Source organism: Artibeus jamaicensis, unplaced genomic scaffold, assembly GCF_021234435.1.
Source record: "Artibeus jamaicensis isolate MK-2021 breed Jamaican fruit bat unplaced genomic scaffold, CSHL_Jam_final scaffold_461, whole genome shotgun sequence".
Taxonomy (NCBI): Eukaryota; Metazoa; Chordata; class Mammalia; order Chiroptera; family Phyllostomidae; genus Artibeus; species Artibeus jamaicensis.
Window position 1 is genome coordinate 5,035,441 of NW_026522045.1, and position 20,323 is coordinate 5,055,763.

At 37.5% G+C, this 20,323-nt stretch overlaps 1 protein-coding gene across 12 annotated transcripts in view; it reads right to left on the reverse strand.

The window, feature by feature from the left end:
• Positions 1-20,323, reverse strand: part of SYTL4 (synaptotagmin like 4) — a 104,850-nt gene that overhangs the window by 44,744 nt on the left and 39,783 nt on the right. The window lies entirely within an intron of this gene.

The following is a 20,323-nucleotide window of genomic DNA, read 5'->3' on the forward strand; positions in this document are numbered from 1 at the left end:
CAGTGATTCCCCATTGTTATTGGGATTGAGTCCAAATTCCTTAGCACGTCAAGAAAATACTTATGACTCGATCCCTGCTCACCTCTCACGATTCATCTTTTACCCTCCACCTCACTTTATACTTACTTACTTACTTTATTTATTTACATATTTATGTATTTATTTATTTATATTGTTGTACAGACACAGTTGTCTCCATTTTCCCCTAATCAATCCCTTCCACCCCATGCATCCACACCTCCCGCCTTTGTTCCTACCCCACTTTGGCTTTGCCAATGTGTCCTTTATACATGGTTCCTTGATGATCCTTCCCCTTTTTCCCCCATTAACCCTTTCCCCCACTCCCCTCTGGTTCCTGTTAGTTTGTTCTTTATTTCAAGGTCTCTGGTTATATTTTGCTTATATGTTTATTGATTAGGTTCCACCTATAGGTGACATCATATGGTATTTGTCTTTCTCTGACTGGCTTACTTCACTTAGCGTAATGCTCTCCAGACCAACCATGCTGTCACAAAGGGTAGGAGATCCTTCTTTCTCTCTGCTCCATAATACTCCAGTATGTAAATATACCATTGTTTTTTGATCTACTCATTTACTGATGGGCACTTAGGTTGTTTCCAGCACTTGGTTATTGTAAAATTGTGCTGCTATGAACATTGGGGTGCATAGGTTCTTTTGAATTGGTGTTTCAGGGTCCTTAGGGTATAATCCCAGCAGTGAAATTGCCAGGTCAAATGGCAGTTCCATTTTTAGTTTTTCAGGAAGTTTCATACTGTTTTCCACAGTGGCTGCACCAGTCTACATTCCCACCAACACTGTACTAGTGTTCCCTTTTCTCCACAACCTTGACAGCACTCGTTTGTTGATTTGTTTATGCTGGCCATTCTAACTGGTGTGAAGTAGTATGTCATTGTGGTTTTAATTTGCATCTCTCTGATGGCTAGTGGTGCTGAGCATCCTTTCATGTCTTTGGGTCTTCTGTGTGTCCTCTTTGGATAAGTGTGTTCAGGTCCTTTGCCCATGGACAAAGGACCTCATCTTATACTTTAAATTCCACAATGATGAAGCTCTTTCAGTTCCCTTAATATGACAACACTCTCCCTCTTCCCTGTTTTCTCTGCCCGGGATGTTTTTTCCACAATAGTCATTTTTTTCATCTGGATAAATCTACTCCTTCTTCAGGTCTCTCCTTACATGTTAATCCCTTCATAACTCTCTGGCCATGCCACTCCAAGGTTGCATTAATAACCTTCCTTTGTGCTTTTAAAGCATTTTGATTTCTTTGTAGCAGTTATCACATGTATAATTAATTGTTTGTCTTTAAGGAAATTAATTTCTTCAGTAATTTAAACAAATGATTTGTTTAATGTCTTTCTCCATTAGACTAAGTTCTGTGAGATCAGTGATCATGTATCTTGTTCACTGCTGTGTTCCCAATGACTAGAAGAGAAACTACCATAGAGTGGACACTCACATATTTATTGACTGAATTCTTGACTAAATACCATCAGTGGGGCTTAAAGTATATATATAAATAAGCAGTATGGTTTAAAGACAGTATTCAGAAGAGCAGAAATATTTTTCAGCTTAAGAATGACCCTAGGCATTCAAAAAACAAACAAACAAAAAAACAATCTTCATCTCTAAAGGATAGGACACAATTCCTGGGCCCCTTACCTTAAGGAAATTGTGAGAGCAGCAAGAAAAAAAATTATCTGAAGTAATTTCACTTGGCTGCCAGGACATCAAACTATCCTGTTCCTCTGACCTCATTGGCTACTCCTTCTCAGTCTCCTGTGCTAGTCTTTCCTTGTGTCCTATACCTCTAACATTTGAATATGTCCAGGCTTATTCCTTGCATTGCTTCTCTTTACTATCTAGAATTATTCCTAAGTGATCTTATCTAGTCTCATATTATTTTTTTAATTTTATTTAGTTACTTTTCAAGTACAGTTTTTTGTCTATCTCTCCCATCCCAGCCTCCCCCGCCCCGTGCTCCCCACCTCCCTCCCATTTCCACCGCCCTTAGTTCTCGTCCCTGTGTCCTTCCTTTGTTCCTCCAAATCCTTCCCCCTTTTTCCCCTTAAATTCCCTTCCCTCTCCCCTCTGGTCACTGTCCCCTTGTTCTCTATTTCAGGGTCTTTGTTTTTTTTCTGCTTGCTTGTTTGATCCTGTTGCTTGGCTTCCTGTTAAAGGTGAGATCATATGGTATTTGTATTTCAACACCTGGCCTATTTCACTCAGCATAATGCTTTCCAGTTCCATCCATGTTGTTGCAAAGGGTAGTAGTTCCTTCTTTCTCTCTGCTGCATAGAATTCCATTGTGTATATGTACCACAATTTTTTGATCCATTCATTTACTGATGGGCGCCTAGGTTGCTTCTAACTCTTGGCTATTGTAAATTGTGCTGCCATGAACATTGCGGTGCATAGGTTCTTTGAAATTGATGTTTTAGGATTCTTAGGATATAATCCTAGCAGTGGAATTGCTGGGTCAAAAAACAGGTCGATTTTTATTTTTCTGAGAAAATTCCATACTGTTTTCCATAATGGTTGTACCAGTCTGCAATCCCACCAACACTGAACTAAGAACCCCTTTTCCCTACAACCTCTCCAACATTTGTTGTTTGTTGCTTTGTTTATGATAGCCATCCTGACTGGTGTAAAGTGGTATCTCATTGTGGTTTTAATTTGCATCTCTCTGATAGCTAACGATATTGAGCATCTCTTCATGTGTCTCTGGATATTCTGTATGTCCTACTTGGAGAGGTGTCTGTTCAAGTCCTTTTCCCATTTTTTAATTGGGTTGGTTGTCTTCTTAGAGTGGAGTCATGTAAGTTCTTTGTACATTTTGGAGATTAAACCTTTGTCTGAGGTATCATTGGCAAATATGTTTTCCCATACAGTTGGTTGTCTTTTTCATTTAATACTGTTTTCTTTAGCCACGCAGAAGCTTTTTATTTTGATGAGATCCCATTTGTTTATTCTTTCCTTTATATTCCTTGCTCTAGGGGACATACCAGTAAAAATGTTGCTGTGTGAAATATCTGAGATTTTCTTGCCAATGTTCTCCTCTAGGACTTTAATGGTGTCACGACTTACATTTAAGTCTTTTATCCACCTTGAATTTATTTTGGTATATGGTGTAAGTTGGTGCTCAAGTTTCATTTTTTTGCATGTAGCTGTCCAGTTCTCCCAACACCATTTGTTGAAGAAGCTATCTTTACTCCATTTTATGTTACTGCCCCCTTTGTCGAACATTAATTGACTGTAGAGGGTTGGGTTTATTTCTGGGCTCTCCGTTCTAATCCATTGGTCTATGTGCCTGTTTTTATGCCAGTACCAGGCTGTTTTGATTACAGTGGCCTTGTAATATAGTTTGATATCAGGTATTGTGATCCCTCCTACTTTGTTCTTCTTTCTCAAAAGTGCAGCTGCTATTCGGAGTCGTTTATGGTTCCATATAAATTTTTGAAGTGTTTGTTCTATGTCTGTGAAATATGCCATTGGTAGTTTAATAGGTATTGCATTGAATCTGTATATTGCTTTGTAAATTAATAACTCCTATATTTATCTCTAACTCAAATGCCAGACTTATATTTTCAAGAGCTTACTTGACATCTCTACTTGGAATGTCAAACACAGCAAGTCCAAAACCAAAGCTCTAATCCTCCCCACAACTTGCTCTTCCATCAATTTCATTAAATAGCTACTCCCTACATTCTTTTCTCAGGTGAAAAATCTTAAGAATCATTCTTGACTCCCATTTTTCTCAGTACACATCTAGTGTGTTAGCAAATGTTCTTGGCTCTATCCTCAATGTATATCTAGAATCTGACCAGTTCTCACCCTTTCCACTGCATTATTCTGGTCCAAACTATCATGATCTAGCTGCTGGGTGGTTGCAATAGCTTCCTAACTGAACTTCTTACTTATGTCCTTGTCCCCACACAATCTATCCTCAATTCAACAGCCAAACAGAGCTTTTAAAAATATAATCCCACTATAGAATTACCATATGATCCAGCAAACCCACACTTAGGTATATATCCAAGAGAACTGAAAACATGTGTCCACAGAAAAACTTTTACACAAATGTTTATAGCAGCATTATTCATAATAGCCAACAAGGGGACACAACCCAAATATTCATAAATGGATGAATGGATAAATGAAATGTGGTTTATATATACAGTAAAATATTACTGACGGTAAGAAGAAATGAAGTTCTGATACATACTACAACATGGATGAACCTCAAAAACATTATGCTAAGTTAAAGAAGCCAGACACAAATAGCCACATTTTGTTGACTCCATTTATGCAAGATGTCTAGAATAGACAAATCTGTAGAGACAGGAAGTACATTAGCAGCTGGGAGAAATGGGGAATGACTACTTAATAGGTATAGGATTTCTTTTCAGAGTGATGAAAATGTTCTAAAATTAGACAGTGGTGATAGTTGCAGAACATTCTGAAAATACTTAAAAGCCACTGAATTGTATAAAGTGTTAGAATGACTAATTTGATACTGTGTAAATTTTACTTCAATTTAGGAAAAAAATAATATGTGAATCCCAGATGCTGGAGGAGTAAGTAGAAGCTACACTAACCTCCTCCCAGGACCAATCTGGAATTACAACAAAATTGTGGAGAAATCATCTAGCATAACCAACTGAAAACTAGCTGGAGAGAGGCCTTCTAACCACAGGCAGATAGAAGAAACAATTTCACCACAACAAGACTGGTAGACAATGCAGAGGTGGGAGAGGGCTGGCTGGGCTCCCATGGGAAGCAGATGAAGCTCCAAAGGGGTATTTCAGCAGCCAGGGATTACCCCTTAGAAGTGTGAGGTCTAAACCTTAATCTGGCTCCCAGCCTACAATACCAGATGCAGAAAGGAACCCAAATACCATCCAGCTGTAAAAAGCAGCAGGGTTTTTGTCTGTCTGGGAGAGATAGCTGAAGATCAAAGAGGCTCTTAAAAGCACAATGTACAAAATTTCAATGGCAGCCACTTACCCTGGATCCAACAGAGGCAGGGCAGAGTGGACTACAGACACTTAGAGGAGTCTGGGGTTCATGCCTCTGTGGAGAGAACTGAATTAGCAGCCACCAGGATCCCCATGCTAAGTCATTCCCCATATGGCAGAAGTCATCTTTCTCAGGTAGAACACTCCTCTCTGAATGGCATCAGGCTGAGGGAAAGCAATAGCCCCATCTACAGGAATAATTCTGTCCCACAGTATAGAGCTTAGGGCTGTTGATTAGAGCTTGAGCCTATATCACTCTTTAGTTTTACAACTAAAGTAGATATCTGGGAGCTCTATGAGACTTCAGCTGAACCTCCCTGGGGTCCAGTGTAGATAAAAGCCAGCCTTGGTATAGAGCCTGGTTCTTTCTGCACACAAACAGGCCCAACAGAGGGAGCCACATGCTTTGGATTACAGATAGCTCCAAAAAGATTGACTGGGACCAGTCACAAGCAGCATCTGACAAAGGCCTACACCAGAGTCTTTGGAGATCTACCTAATACATAAAACAAATACAAAGGAGCAGACAAAAATGGGAAGACAAAGAAACAGACTCCAAAAGAAAGAACAAGAGAATTATCCAGAAGAAGAGTGAAGAAGATGATGATGAAATGCAGAAAGTAATGTATCAGACAGAGAGTTTATAAAGATTATAAGGATACTCAACAGTGTGAAAAAAGACATAGAAACCATAAAAAAGGACCAGTCTGAAACAAAGAATGCAATATCTGAAACAAATAATACACTGGAAGGAATAAACAGTAGGACAGATGAAGCACAAGACTGAATCAGTTATTTAGAAGACAAGCCAGAAAGAAACACCCAGACAGAGCAGCAAAAACAAACAATTTTTTTTTAATGAGGAGAACATAAGAGACATTTTAAACAATATGACACATAAACAACATCCACATCATGGTAATGCCAGAAGCAGAAAAGAGCAAGGAATTGATATGATGACTGAAAACTTCCCTAATCTCCTGAAGGAAAAAGACACACAAGCATAGAAAGCACAGAGCCCAAACAAGTTGGACCCAAAGAGGCCTACACTGAGACACACCTTAATTAAAATGAAAATGATTAAACATAAAAAGAGAATCCTAAAAGCTGCAAGAGAAAAACCAGTAGTTACATAAAAAAGAACACCAATTATACTGTCACCTGATTTCTAAGCAGAAAGATTTCAGGTTAGAAGAGAGTGGCATGAAATATTCAAAGGGCCTACAACCAAGGCTACATTACCCAGCAAGGTTATAATTTAAAATTAAAGGAGGAAAAAGGAGCTTCCCAGACAACAAAAGGCAAAGGGAGTTTATTAACAGCAAGCCAGTATTGCAACAAATGTTAAAGGGTTTGCCTTAAGAAAAAATAAAAACAGAAGGAAAAAAGAGGAAATACTCTAACCATAAAATGGTACTAAATATGTATCACCTTAAATGGAAATGGCTTAAATGCTCCAACCAAAAGACATAAGGCTGGGATGGGAGTAAAGGACAGAAAACTGTACTTGAACGATAATTAAATTTTTAAAAATGCTTTTAAAAAAGGAAAGAAACAAGACCCATATATATGCTGCCTCAAAGAGACCTATCTCAGGTTGAAAGATACACACAGGCTAAAAATAAAGGGATTGAAAAAGATATTTAATGAAAATGAAAAGAAAAGAAACTGGGATGGCAATACTTATATCTGACAAAATTAACTTTAAAACCAAGGCAAAGGAAAGAAATTATATAATGTGAGAGACTAAAAAAAAAGACACTATATAATGATAAAGGAAATAAGCATTTTTGCACCCAAAATTGGAACACCTGAATATGCGAAGCAAATCTTGATTGGCATAAAGGAAGAGATAAACAGAAATGTAGAAATGTACCCATAGGCAGGGATTTTAACACACCAATGACTTCAATACATAGAATTTCCAGACAGAAAATCAATAAGGAGAGAGTGGCCTTAAATGACACACTAGATCAAATGGATTTAATTATCTGCAGAGCATTTCACCCCAGAAAAAGCAGAATATACATACTTTTCATGTACATATCGAACATTTTCTAGGGTAGACCACATATGAGAAACAAAATAAGTCTCAGTAATTTAGGAAGATTGAAATCGCATCAAGCATCTTCTCTGACTGCAATGCTATAAAACTAGAAATCAACAAGCTGAACACTGAAAAACATGCAAACACATGGAAGCTGAATAACATGGTATTAAACAATGAATGGGCCAAAAAAAAGATCAAGAAAGAAATAAAAAATAACTAAAAACAAATTAAAATGACAATACAAGAATCCAAAATCTGTGGGAAACTGGGAAACCAATCCAAAGAGGTAAATTCATAGCACTATAGGCCTATCAAAAACAAACAAATAAGCTAAAAAAAAAATTTAACTTTACACTTAAAAGAATTTAAAAAGAACAACAAACAAGACCCAAAGTGAGTAGAAGGAATGCAATAATAAAGATCCCAACATAAATAGAGTCTAAAAAGATATAAAAGATCAAAATATCCAAGAGCGGCTTCTTTGAAAAGATAAAGAAGATTGACAAACCTTTACCTAGACTCATGCGGAAGAAAAGAGAGAGGATGCAAATAAATAAAATCAGCAATGAAAGGCAAGAAATAACTACTGACACCAATGGATTGTAAGAAAATATCATGAACAATTATATTACACCATCTGGACAAACTGCACAAAATGTATAAATTCTTAAAACATACAATCTTCCAAAACTAAATCAAGAAAAATCAGACAATCTTCATAGAGAGACCACACCTAGGAAAACTGAAGCAGTAATCAAAACACTCCCAACAAACAAAATCCCTGGACTGAATGGCTTCAGAGGTGAATTTTACTAAACATTCAGAGAAAAACAAAAACCACTCAAACTATTTCACAAACATCAAAAGGAGGGAAGGCTCCCAAATTCATTTTAATAGGCCAGAATTATATTAATTCCAAAACCAGATAAAGATACTACAAAAAAAGAAAATTATAGACCAACATCCTAATAAACATAGACATTAAAATCCTCAGCAAAATATTAGCAAATCAAATACAGCAATGCATCAAAAACATGACTAAGTGGTATTTATTCCAGGAATGGAGGTTGGTACAACATTCACAAATCAATAAATGTAATTCACCAGAAAAAAATGAATGATAAAAACCACATGATCATATCAATAGATGCAGAAAAAGCATTAGATAAAATGCAGACTCAATTTACGTTAAAAACTCTCAGCAAAGTGGGATTAGAGGGAACATACCTAAAAATAATAAAGACCTCATATGACAAACCCACTGCCAACATCATATTCAATAGGCAAAAACTACAAGCATTCTTCTTAATATCAGGAACAAGGCAGGAATGTTCGTTCTTATCTTTCATTCAACATAGTATTGGAAGTCCTAGATACAGCAATCAGACAAGAAAAAGGAATAAGAAGCATTCAAATAGAAAAGAAATAAGTAAAACTGTCATTATTTGCAGATGACATGATAGTATACTTAAAAAATAACCCTATAGGCTCCACAAAATATATTTGACCTAATAAGTAAATTTGGCAAAACACAGGATACAAAGTCAATATTCAGAAATTGAAGGCATTTTTGTGCACCAACAATGAAATATCAGAAAGAGAAACTATGAAAAACAACCTATTTAATATAGCAACAAGAAAAATAAAAGTACATAGGAATAAAGTTAAGAGCTGCTTCTTTGTAAAAGGAAGTAAAAAACCTATACTCATAAAACTATAGAAAACTGAAGAAAGGAATTAAGGGAGACACAAATAAATGGAAGCATATACCATGTTCATGTATTGGAAGAATAAATATCATAAAATGTCAATTTTACCTAAAGCAATCTATAGATATTATACAAACCCTATTAAAATAGCAATGACTTGTTTCACAGATATAGAACAAGTATTTCAAAAATTTATATGGAACATAAATAATCTTAAATAGCCTCAGCACTTTTGAAAGGAAGAACAAAGTAGGAGGGATCACAACACCTGATATCAAACTATATTACTAGGTCCCTAAAATCAAAACAGTCTGGCAGTGGCATCATAACAGACACATAGATTAATGGAACAGAATAGAGAGCCCAGAAATAAATCCAGCTCTCTATGGTCAATTAATATTTGACAAAGCAGGCAGGAACATAAAATGGAGTAAAAACAGCCCTTTCAATAAATGATGTTGGTAGGTGTGGACAGGTACATGCAAAAAAATCAAACTCAACCACCAACTTACACCATACACCAGAATAAACTCAAGATGTAACATCATATGTAATGTCTTTTCAGTTGCCCTGGCTAGTGTGGCTCAGTGGATTGAGTGCTGACATGTGAACCAAAGGGTTGCTGGGCCCTGGCTGGTGTAGCTCAGTGGATTGAGCATGGGCCTGCAAACCAAAAAGCCACAGTTTGATTCCCACTAAGGCACATGCCTGGGTTGCAGGCCAGTTCCCAGTGGGGGACCCTCAAGAGGCAACTAACCATTGATATTTCTCTTCCTCTCTCTTTCCCTTCCACTCTAAAGATAAATAAATAAAATCTTTTTTTAAAAAGGGTTGGTGGTTTGATTCCCAGTCAAGGCACATGCCTGGGTTGCAGGCCAGGTCCCCAGTAGGGAGAGCATGAGAGATAACCACACATTGATGTTTCTCTCCCTCTCATTAATCCTCCCTTCCCCTCTCTCTAAAAATAAATAAATAATCTATTTTTAAAAAGATGGTTAAATACTTAAATCTAAGTTGTGACACCATGAAAACCCTAGAGGAAAACATAGGCAATAAAATTTCATATATCCCACACAGCAATATTTTTGCTGATATATCTCCTAGGGAAAGAGCTACAAAGGAAAGAATAAATGAATCAGACTACATCAAATTAAAAGGCTTCAACACAACTAATGAAAACATCAGCAAAATGAAAAGGTAGCCAATCACATGGAAAAACATTTTTGCCAGTAATACCTCAGACAAAGGTTGATCTTCAAAATATATAAAGAACATATATGGCTCAACAGCAGGAAGACAAACAATCCAGGTAAAAAAATGGGCAAAGGATGTGAATGGACACTTCTCCAAGAAGGACATTCAGAAGGCCTGAAGGTATATGAAAGAATGCTCAATGTCATTAGCCATCAGAAACATGCAAATTAAAACCACAATGAGATACCACCTCACAATGGTCATAATGGCCACCATTTAACAAATCACTTAATGACAAGTGCTGGCAAGGTTGTAGAGAAAAAAGAACCTTAGTACATTGTTGGTGGGAATGCAGACTGGTGCAGCCACCAGGGAAAAGAGGATGGAATTTCCTCAAAAAACTAAAAATGGAACTGCCTTTTCATCCAATCATCCCACTGCTGGAACTATTCACCAAGAATCCTGAAACATTAGTTCAAAAGAACCTATGTGCCCCAAGGTTCATAGCAGCATTATTTACAATAGCCAAGTGCTTGAAACAGCCTAAGTGACCAACCGTAAATGAGTGGATCGAAAATCTGTGGTATATTTACACAATGGAACACTATGCAGCAGAAAGAAGGAACTTTTACCTTTTGTCACAGCATGGATGGAACTGGAGATCATTATGTTAAGTGAAGTAAGCCAGTTGGTGAAAGACAAATACCATATGATCTCACATATAAGTGACAACTAATGAACAAAACAAACAAATGAGCAAAATAGAAACAGAGGCATGGAAACTAGCAATAGACTGACAGTAACCCGATGGGAGGGTACAGCAGGCTAATTTGGGAAAGAAGAGAAAACTCTATCAAGGAACAAGTATAAAGGACCCATGGACATGGACTGCAGGGAAAGAACTGACTGTGGGAGCAGGGGGGTTTCAGTGGGGTAGGGGAGAGCAACAGGGATGAACTGGGACAACTGTAATAGAAGAACATTTTAAAAAATGAGAACTCCCAAAATTGCACCAAGATGCTGCTAGAGCTGATAAATGAATTCAGCAAAGTAGCAGGATGCAAAATTAATTTCCAGAAATCAGTTGCATTTTTATATGCCAATAATGAACTCACTGAAATGGAAATTTAGAGAACAATCCCATTCACAATTGCTACAATGAGAATATAAACCCTAGGATAAACCTAACCAAAGATGTGAAAGACCTGTACTCAGAAAATTGTAAGACCCTGAAAAAGCAAACTGAAGGAAATACAAAATAAATGGAAGTGCATATTGTGCTCACATATAGAATTAACATCACCAAAATGCCCATATTGAGCAAAAAGCAATCCATAGTTTCAACACAATTCTTATCAAGATTACAATGACATTTCAAGCCCTGGTTGGTGTGGCTCAGGAGATTGAGCACTGGACTGCAAAGCAAAGGGTCACCAGTTTGATTCCCAGTCAAGGCACATGCTTGGGTTGCAGACCAGGTCCCTAGTAGGGGGTGCAGGAGAGGCAACCAAACATTAATATTTCTCTCCCTTTCTCCCTCCTTCCATTCTCTCTAAAAATAAATAAATGAAATTTTAAAAATGTTACAATGATATTTCAGAGAACTAGAACAAATATTTCAAACATTTATATGGAACCACAAAAGGCCCTGCACAGGAACAGCGATCCGAGAAAGAAGAACAAAGTTGGTAGACTCACACTACCTAATATGAAACTATATTACAAAGCAATAGTAATGCAAATGGCATGGTACTGACATGAAAACAGACACATACTTCAATGAACAAAACAGAAATAAACCCACACCTTTATAGTCAATTAATATTTGACAAACAGATCTCCTTAAGTGTCTCCAGCCCCCTGTGCTCCCACCTTTGCTGGAACCCTGGGTCTGGAAGCTCAAATTTTGAGATCAGATTGTGGGCTTGATTGCTTTTTCCTGAGGACCCTTTCCTTGTCTTGCAGATCACATAAAAAAGTAGGTGGGAATTGTAACACCAGTAAACTTGCTGAAAGACAGAAACCATGAACAAATGAACCACAAACAAATAATAAAGGAAGATGGTAAAGGAGTGAGTGGAAGCCACATGTACTTCCACCCAGGACCAATCTGGAAATACAACTAAATGGTGGAGAAATTACCCAGAACAAACAACTAAACAACAGGGAGAGAGAAACCTTATAATCTCAAATAGACAGAACAAGCTTCAACACCACCTGTCCACACCTGCACAACAGCACACAAGACATGTGGGCAGAATGACCCTCAGCCAACCAGCTGGAGGGAAGGACCCACCAAGCAAAGATTGAACAATAACCAAAACCCAAAGACATACAGAGAGACAACATAAATGACATCCCAAGAGCAGCAAGCTCAGGGAACAAAGGAGAGTGCACCAATGAGACTCATATGACTCCTACCATAGAAGTTCACACCACAAACTCAGGGAGTCAGAACAGATCAATTTAAGAAGCAGAGGCTAACAAGAACAGTCTGACAAACAATAGGAAGACAAAGAAACCCCAAATGAAAGGAAAGGAGGAAGCCTCAGAAGTAATGCTAAATGAAATAGAGGCAAGTCAACTATCATATATTGAGTTCAAAGCAATGGCTATAAGGAAGCTCAATGAGTTCACAGAGAATAACCAAAAACTATGGGAAAACTATGATGACCTCACTGAAAAGTATATCAACATGAAAAAGGAAATAGAAACTATAAACAGGGGCCAAAAGGGAATAAATAATACGATTTGTAACTTGAAGAACACAAAAGAAGGAATCAAAAGCAGGCTTGATAAAGCAGAGGATCAAATCAGCGAGCTAAAAGACAAGGTAAAAAAAAATCCCAGAAATAGTAAGAAAAAGAAAAAAAGGCTCAGAACAAAGAGATGTTAAGAGTACTGCAGGACAACATAACAATATTTGTATAATAGGGATACCAGAAGGTGAAGAAAAGCAAGGGATAGAAAACCTGTTTGAAAAAGTAATGATGGAAAACTACCCTAATTTGATAAGAGAAAAAGTCATGAAATCCAACAAACACAGAGAGTCCCAATCAAGAGGAACCCAAAGAGGCTCACTACAAGACACATCATAATTAAAATGGCAAAATTCTAAAACAAAAAGAGAATCTTAAAGGCAGCAAAGGAGAAGCAGGAAGTAACATACAAGGGAGACCTGATAAGATTAGCAGCTGACTTCTCAATGGAAACACTCCAAGCAAGAAGAGAATGCCAAGAAATATTCCAAGTTTTGTTTTTTTTAAAAAGGGCCTGCAACCAAGACTACTGTATGCAACAAAAATCTCAATTAAAATGGAAGGTGAAATAGGGAGTTTCCCAGACAAAAGGAGCCTCAAAGAATACACCTTCTCCAAAGCAGACATGCAAGAGATGCTAAAAGCCAGTTTTAATAAAAGGAAAAAAAAGAGTGATAGAGAGAGGAACATAGCTATGAAGGAACTAAAATGAAAATGAATAAGTACCTATCAATTATAACCTTAAACGTACATGGATTAAATGGTCCAATCAAAAGACATAGAATAGCTGAATGGATAAGAAAACATGACTCACACATATGCTGCCTACAAGAGACCCACCTCAGAACAAAATACCTACACAGACTGAAAGTGAAGGGTTAGGAAAAAATATTCCAAGCAAATGGACAGGAATAAAAACTGGGGTAGCAATACTCATATCAGACAAAATAGACTTCAAAAAAGTGCCATAAAAAGAGACCTAGAAGGTCACTTCATAATACTCAAGGGAAGACTCCACTAAGAAGACATAAACATTTTAAATATACATGCATCCAACACAGGAGCACCAAAATATGTACAGAATATTGTGGAGGGCTTCAAGAAGATATTGACAGCAACACAATTATAGTAGGAGATTTTAACACCCCACTGTCAAAAATGTGTAGATCTTCTAAACAAAATATCAACAAGGATATTGTAGCATTGAACAATGCCCTATCAAAAGGACTTAACTGGCATATATACAGAGCCTTTCATTACAAAGAAGCAAAATACACATTCTTTTCAAATGCACATGGAATATTTTCAAAGACAGACCACATAATAGATCACAAAACAAGCCTCAACAAATTCAAGAAAATTAAAATCATATTAAACATTTTCTCTAACCACAAGGCACTGAAACTAGAAACTAACCCCAAGGAAAAACCTCAAAACACTAAAAATCATGGACATGGAATACCACACTATTCAAATATGAATGGATCGAGAATGAGATTAAGAAACAAATCAAAAAGTTTCTGGAAAGAAATGAAAATGAACTCACAACAATCCAAAACTTGTGGGAAACTGTGACATTCACTCTGAGAGGGAAGTTCATAGCAATACAGGCCTACCTAAAAAACATAAAAATATTTCAAATAAACAACCTAACCCTATACCTCTAAGAACTCCAGGAACAATAACAAAGATAGGCAAGAGCCAGTAGAAGTAAGGAAATAACCAAGATCAGAGCAGAATTAAATGACATAGAGACTAAGAGCACAATCCTAGGAGCGGCTTCTTTGAAAAGATTAAAAAAATTGATAAGCCTTTAAGCAGGCTCATCAAGAAAAAAGAAGAGAGAGGCCACAAATAAACACAATCAGAAATGAAAGAAGAGAGAATACAACTGATACCACAGAAATACAAAAGATTGTCAGAAATTACTATGAAGAACTATATGCCAGGAAATTTGAAAACCTAGGTGAAATGGACAAATTTCTACAAAAATATAATCCTACAAAACTGAATGAAGAAGAAGCAGAAAGCTGGAACAGACCAATAACAGCTGATAAATTGAAGCAGTAATAAAAAATTTCTGGACACAAAAGCCCTGAACTGGATGGTTTCACAGGAGAACTTTACAAAGCATTTAAGGAAGAGCTCACCCCTATCCCTCACAGAGATTTCAAAAGAACAGTGAAGACTCCCAAACTTTCTTCATGAAGGCAGCATCACCCTAATCCCAAAACCAGTTAAAGACACAACAAAGAAAAAAGACTACAGGCCAATATCGCTAATGAATATGGACACTAAAGTCCTCAATAAAATATTGGCAAACTGCATCCAGCAATATGTTAAAAAGATCATACACCATGATCAAGTGGGATTCATCCCAGGGATGCAAGGATTGTATAATATTTGCAAATCAACTAATGTAATACATCAGATAAACAAAATGAAACACAAAAATCACATGATCATATCAATAGATGGGGGAAAAGCATGTGATAAAGTATGGCACCCATTTATGATACAAACACTCAACAAAGTGGGAATGGAGCAAGCATTCTTCAGCATAATAAAGGCCATATATGAGAGACCTACAGCCAACATCATACTCAATGGGCAAAAACTAAAATCTTTCCCACTAAGATCAGGAACAAGACAAGGATGTCTGCTTTCACCACTCCTATTCAACACAGTATTGGATGTCTTAGCCATAGTGATCAGAGAAGGAGAGGAAATAAAAGGCATCCAAATTGGAAAGTAGGATGTGAATCTGTCACTGTTTGCTGATGACATGATAGTGTACACAGAAAACCTTATAGACTCCACCAAAAAACTACTCAAACTAATATGTGAATTTGGCATAAGAGAGAAATACAAAGTCAACATTCAGAAATAAAAGGCATTTTTGTATACTGACAATGAAATATCAGAAAAAGAAACTAGGAAAAAAATTCCATTTGCTATAGCAATAAGAAAAATAATTTACCTAGGAATAAACCTAACAAAGGAGGTTAAAGATCTGTACTCATTAAACTATATAACACTGAAGAAAGAAATTAAGGAAAACACATATGAACAGAAGCATGTAAGATGATCATTGTTCTATTGAAGAATTAACATCATCAAAATGTCCACACTACCCGAACCAATTTATAGATTCAACGCAATCCTTATTAAAATAAGAATGACATATTTCACAGATATACAACACTTTAAAAATTTATATCAAACCATAAATGACCCAGAATAGCTGCAGAAATTTGGAGAAAGAAGAACAAAGTAGGAGGGTCTTCCACCAAGATGGAGGCATAGTTGGAGACGCCGTGCTTTCTCACACAACCAAGTTTAGAGACTATTAAATATTAGCAACAGAAAACACAGCCAGAACACAGAAAATTGAACAATTCAGAAGTCTGATAACAACAAATTCTTCAGCCTGACCAGTAAGAGGGGTGAAACCAGCAGCTGGTGGAGCGGGGTTGCACAGGAAAACTCGGTCAGACGGACTCAGGTGCGCAGAATCCAGGCGCAGGGTTGGACCTGGTGGGCAACTCAGAGAGCGACCACAGGGAAACAGCGAGGGGGCAGGGCTATGGGTTGACTGTGGCTGCGCATTCGTATGTGGATAGACAAGCGAGGGAGTGGGCGATTGGACGGGAGCCAGCAGGCCCCTGTGGCGAGTGGCAGCAGAGGGTGCCGTGATTTCCCTGCTCAGACCCTGCCTCCACATACAGCATCATAAACCAGCAACTCTGAGTGGCCCTGCCCTGGTGAACCACCTAAGGCTCTGCTCCTCACCCAGAGGCATAAAATAGCAGAGGGGGCCGCCATTCTCCCTCTCTGACCACGCCCCCACATCCAGCTTCACAACCCAGCGACCTGGGAGTCCAAGGCGCCGCTCCTCGTACTTAACAGCATGAACAGACCAAAAATGACTTAAGAAGATCTCAAAGCCCCAGAGCCTATAAACCTAAGTGATGAAGAAATAGCAAAACTCTCAGATGCACAGTTTAAAACACTGATGATCAGGATCCTCACAGAACTGGTTGATTATAGCAACAAATTAGAAAAACATATGAAGGCTAAACTAATTGAAATGAATGGAATTGCACAGGAAACCAATAGCAATGAAAAGGAAAATGGGACTCAAATCAATGGAGGGGACCAGAAGAAAGCAAATAATGGCCAAACAGAAAAGAGTCAAGAAGCAAGAATTCAAAAAAATGAGCAGAAGCTTAGGAACCTCCAGGATATCTTTAAACGCTCCAACATCTGAATTATAGGGGTACCAGAAGGGGGAAAGGAACAGCCACCAGTGGAAAACTTTTGAACAAATAATAAAGGAGAATTTTCCCAACCTGGCAAAGGAAATAGACTTCCAGGAAATCCAGGAAGCTCAGAGAGTCCCAAAGAAGTTGGACCCAAGAAGAAACACACCAAGGCACATCATCATTACATTAGCCAAGATTAAAATGAAGGAGAGAATCCTAGAAGCAGCAAGAGCTAAGGGGACAGTTACCTACAAAGGAGTTCCCTTCAGACTGTCAGCTGATTTCTCAAAAGAGACCTTACAGGCAAGAAGGGGCTGGAAAGAGGTATTCCAAGTCATGAAATCCAAAGACCTACAACCAAGACTGCTCTCTCCAGCAAAACTTTCATTTAGAATGGAAGGACAGATAAAGTGCTTCTCAGATAAGATCAAATTCAAGGAGTTCATCATCACCAAGCCCTTATTATATGAAATGTTAAAGGGACTTATCTAAGAAAAAGAATTTAAAGAAACATGAACAGTGAAAGGACAACAAACTTAGTTATTAACAACCACACCTAAAACAAAAGCAAACTAAAAGGACAGCTAGGTCAGGAGTGGAAACATAGAAATGAAGATCTCAAGGAGGGTTAGCAACAGGGGAGTGGGAGGAGGAGAGAGGGGGAGAAGGTACAGAAAATAAGTATCATAGACAGTAGATAGAAAATAGATGGGGGGCAAGAATAGTATGGGAAATATAGAATGTAAAGAACTTGAGACACATGGTCATAAACTAAAGGGGGGGTAATAGTGGGGACGGGGGTAGGGTGGAGGGGAATGAAGGGGGGGAATAGAACAACTGTAATGGCATAATCAATAAAAAATAAATTTAAAAAAAAGAACAAAGTAGGAGGGATCACAATACCTGATATCAAACTGTATTACAAGGCCTCTGTAATCAAGAGTCTGGTACTGGGATAAGATCAGACACATAGACTAATGGAACAGAACAGAGCGCCCAGAAATAAACCCAAGTCTCTATGGTCAATTAATATTTGACAAAGGGGGCAGAAGCATAACATGGAGTAAAAATAGCCTCTTCAAAAAATGGTGTTAGGAGAGCTGGACAGCTACCTGCAAAAAAATGAAACTCAATCACTAACTTACACCATACGCAAAAGTAAATTAAATGTAGATAAAAGACAAATATAAATTGTGACACCATTAAAGTCCTAGAAGAAAACATTGGTAGGAAAACCTCAGATATTCCATGCAGCAATATTTTCCCTGATATGTACCCTAAAGCAAGGGACATTAAAGAAAGAATAAACAAATGAGGTCTCATCAAAATAAAAAGCTTCTGCATGGCTAAAAAAACAGCATTAAAATGAAAAGAGAACCAGCTGTATGGGAAAACATTTGCCAATGATACCTCAGACAAGGGTTTGATCTCCAAAATATATAAAGAACACACAGGACTCCACTTCAGGGAGATAAACAACACAATCAAAAAATGGGCAAAAAATCCGAACAGACACTTCTCCAAAGAGGACATGCAGAGGACCCAGGGACATATTAAAAATGCTCAGCATCACTACCCATCAGAGAGATGCAAATTAAAACCACAATGAGATAAAACTTCACACTATTAAGAATGGCCAGCATAAACACATAAACAAACAACAGGTGTTGGAGAGGATGCGGAGAGAAGGGAAGAGAAAGAAACCACAGTGCACTATTGGTGAAAGTGCAGACTGGTGCAGCCATTTGGAAAACAGTCTGGAATCTCCTCAGAAAACTTAAAACAGAACTGCCTTTTGACCCAGGAATTCCACTGCTGGGATTATATCCTAAGAACCATGAAACACCAATCCATAAAAACCTATGCATCCCAATGTTCACTGCAGCACAATTTATAGTAGCCAAGTGCTGGAAGTAACCTAAGTGCCCATTAGTAAATGAATGGATCAAAAAACCATGGTACATTTACATAATGGAATACTATGCAGCAGAAAGAAAGAGGAAGCTCATACCCTTTGCATCAGCATGAATGGAACTGAAAAGCATTATGCTAAGTGAAATAGACCAGAAAATGAGGGACAAATACCATATGATCTCACCTTTCACAGGAACCTAATCAACAAATAAATAAGCAAACTAAATATAACCAGACATATTGAAATAAAGAACAATCTGACAGTAACCAGAGGGGAGATGGGTGGGAAAGGAGGGAAGAGTTTTGAGGAATAACTGTAAAGGACACATGGAGAAAACCAAGGGGCAGTGGAATCAGGGGAAGGAGGTTAGGATGGCTGAAGTAGGGGGGGAGTGGTGGTGGAAAATGCAGACAACTGTACTTGAACAAAAATAAAATAATTAAAAAAACAATCAGTGCCTTTAAAAAAATCAACAGAAAAAGCAAACACATACAATGGACCAAAAATAGTTTATTCAATAAGTCATGTTGGGAAAATTGCACAGATACATGTAGAAAAATGAAACCAGGTTACCTTCTTACAGTACATACAAGAATAAATTCAAAGTGGATCAAAGACTTAAATGTTAGATCCCCAAACCATAAAAAATCATAGAAGAAAACTTAGGTAGCAAAATCTTGCTTTTAGAATTTATCAGATATAACTCCACAAACAAAGAAAAAATAAACAAATGGGACTACATCAAACTACAAAGTTTCTGCAGAGCAAAGGAAATCATCAGCAAAATAAAAAACAACCCATAGAATGGGAGGACATATTCACCAATACATCTGATAAGAGGTTAATATCCAAAATTTATAAAGAAGTTACAAAACTGACCACTAAAAACCCAAACAACACTATTAAAAAATGGACAAAGGACATGAATAGACACTTCTCCAGAGGACATACAGATGTCCAATAAACATAAAAAGATGCTCAACGTTACTAAGATCAGAGAAATGCAAATAAAAACCACAATGAGATACCAGCTCACACCTGTCAGAATGGCCATCATAAACAAATGAACATACAAGTGGTGGCAAAGTTGTGGAGAAAGGGGAACTCCTCTGCACTGTGGGTGAGCAACCAGACTGGTGCAGCCACAGTGGAAAGCAGTATGGAGATACCCCCCAAATTAAAAATAGATATGCCTTTTGACCCAGCTATCCCACTTCTGGAAATATACTCAAACCCAAAATGCTAATTCAGTAGAACATAAGCACCCCTATGTTCATCACAGCATTATTTACAATCACCAAGATATGGAAGTAGCCCAAGTGTTCATCAGTAGATGAGTGGATAAAATAATTATGGAACATTTATACACTGTAATACTACTTAGGCACAAAAAGAAAA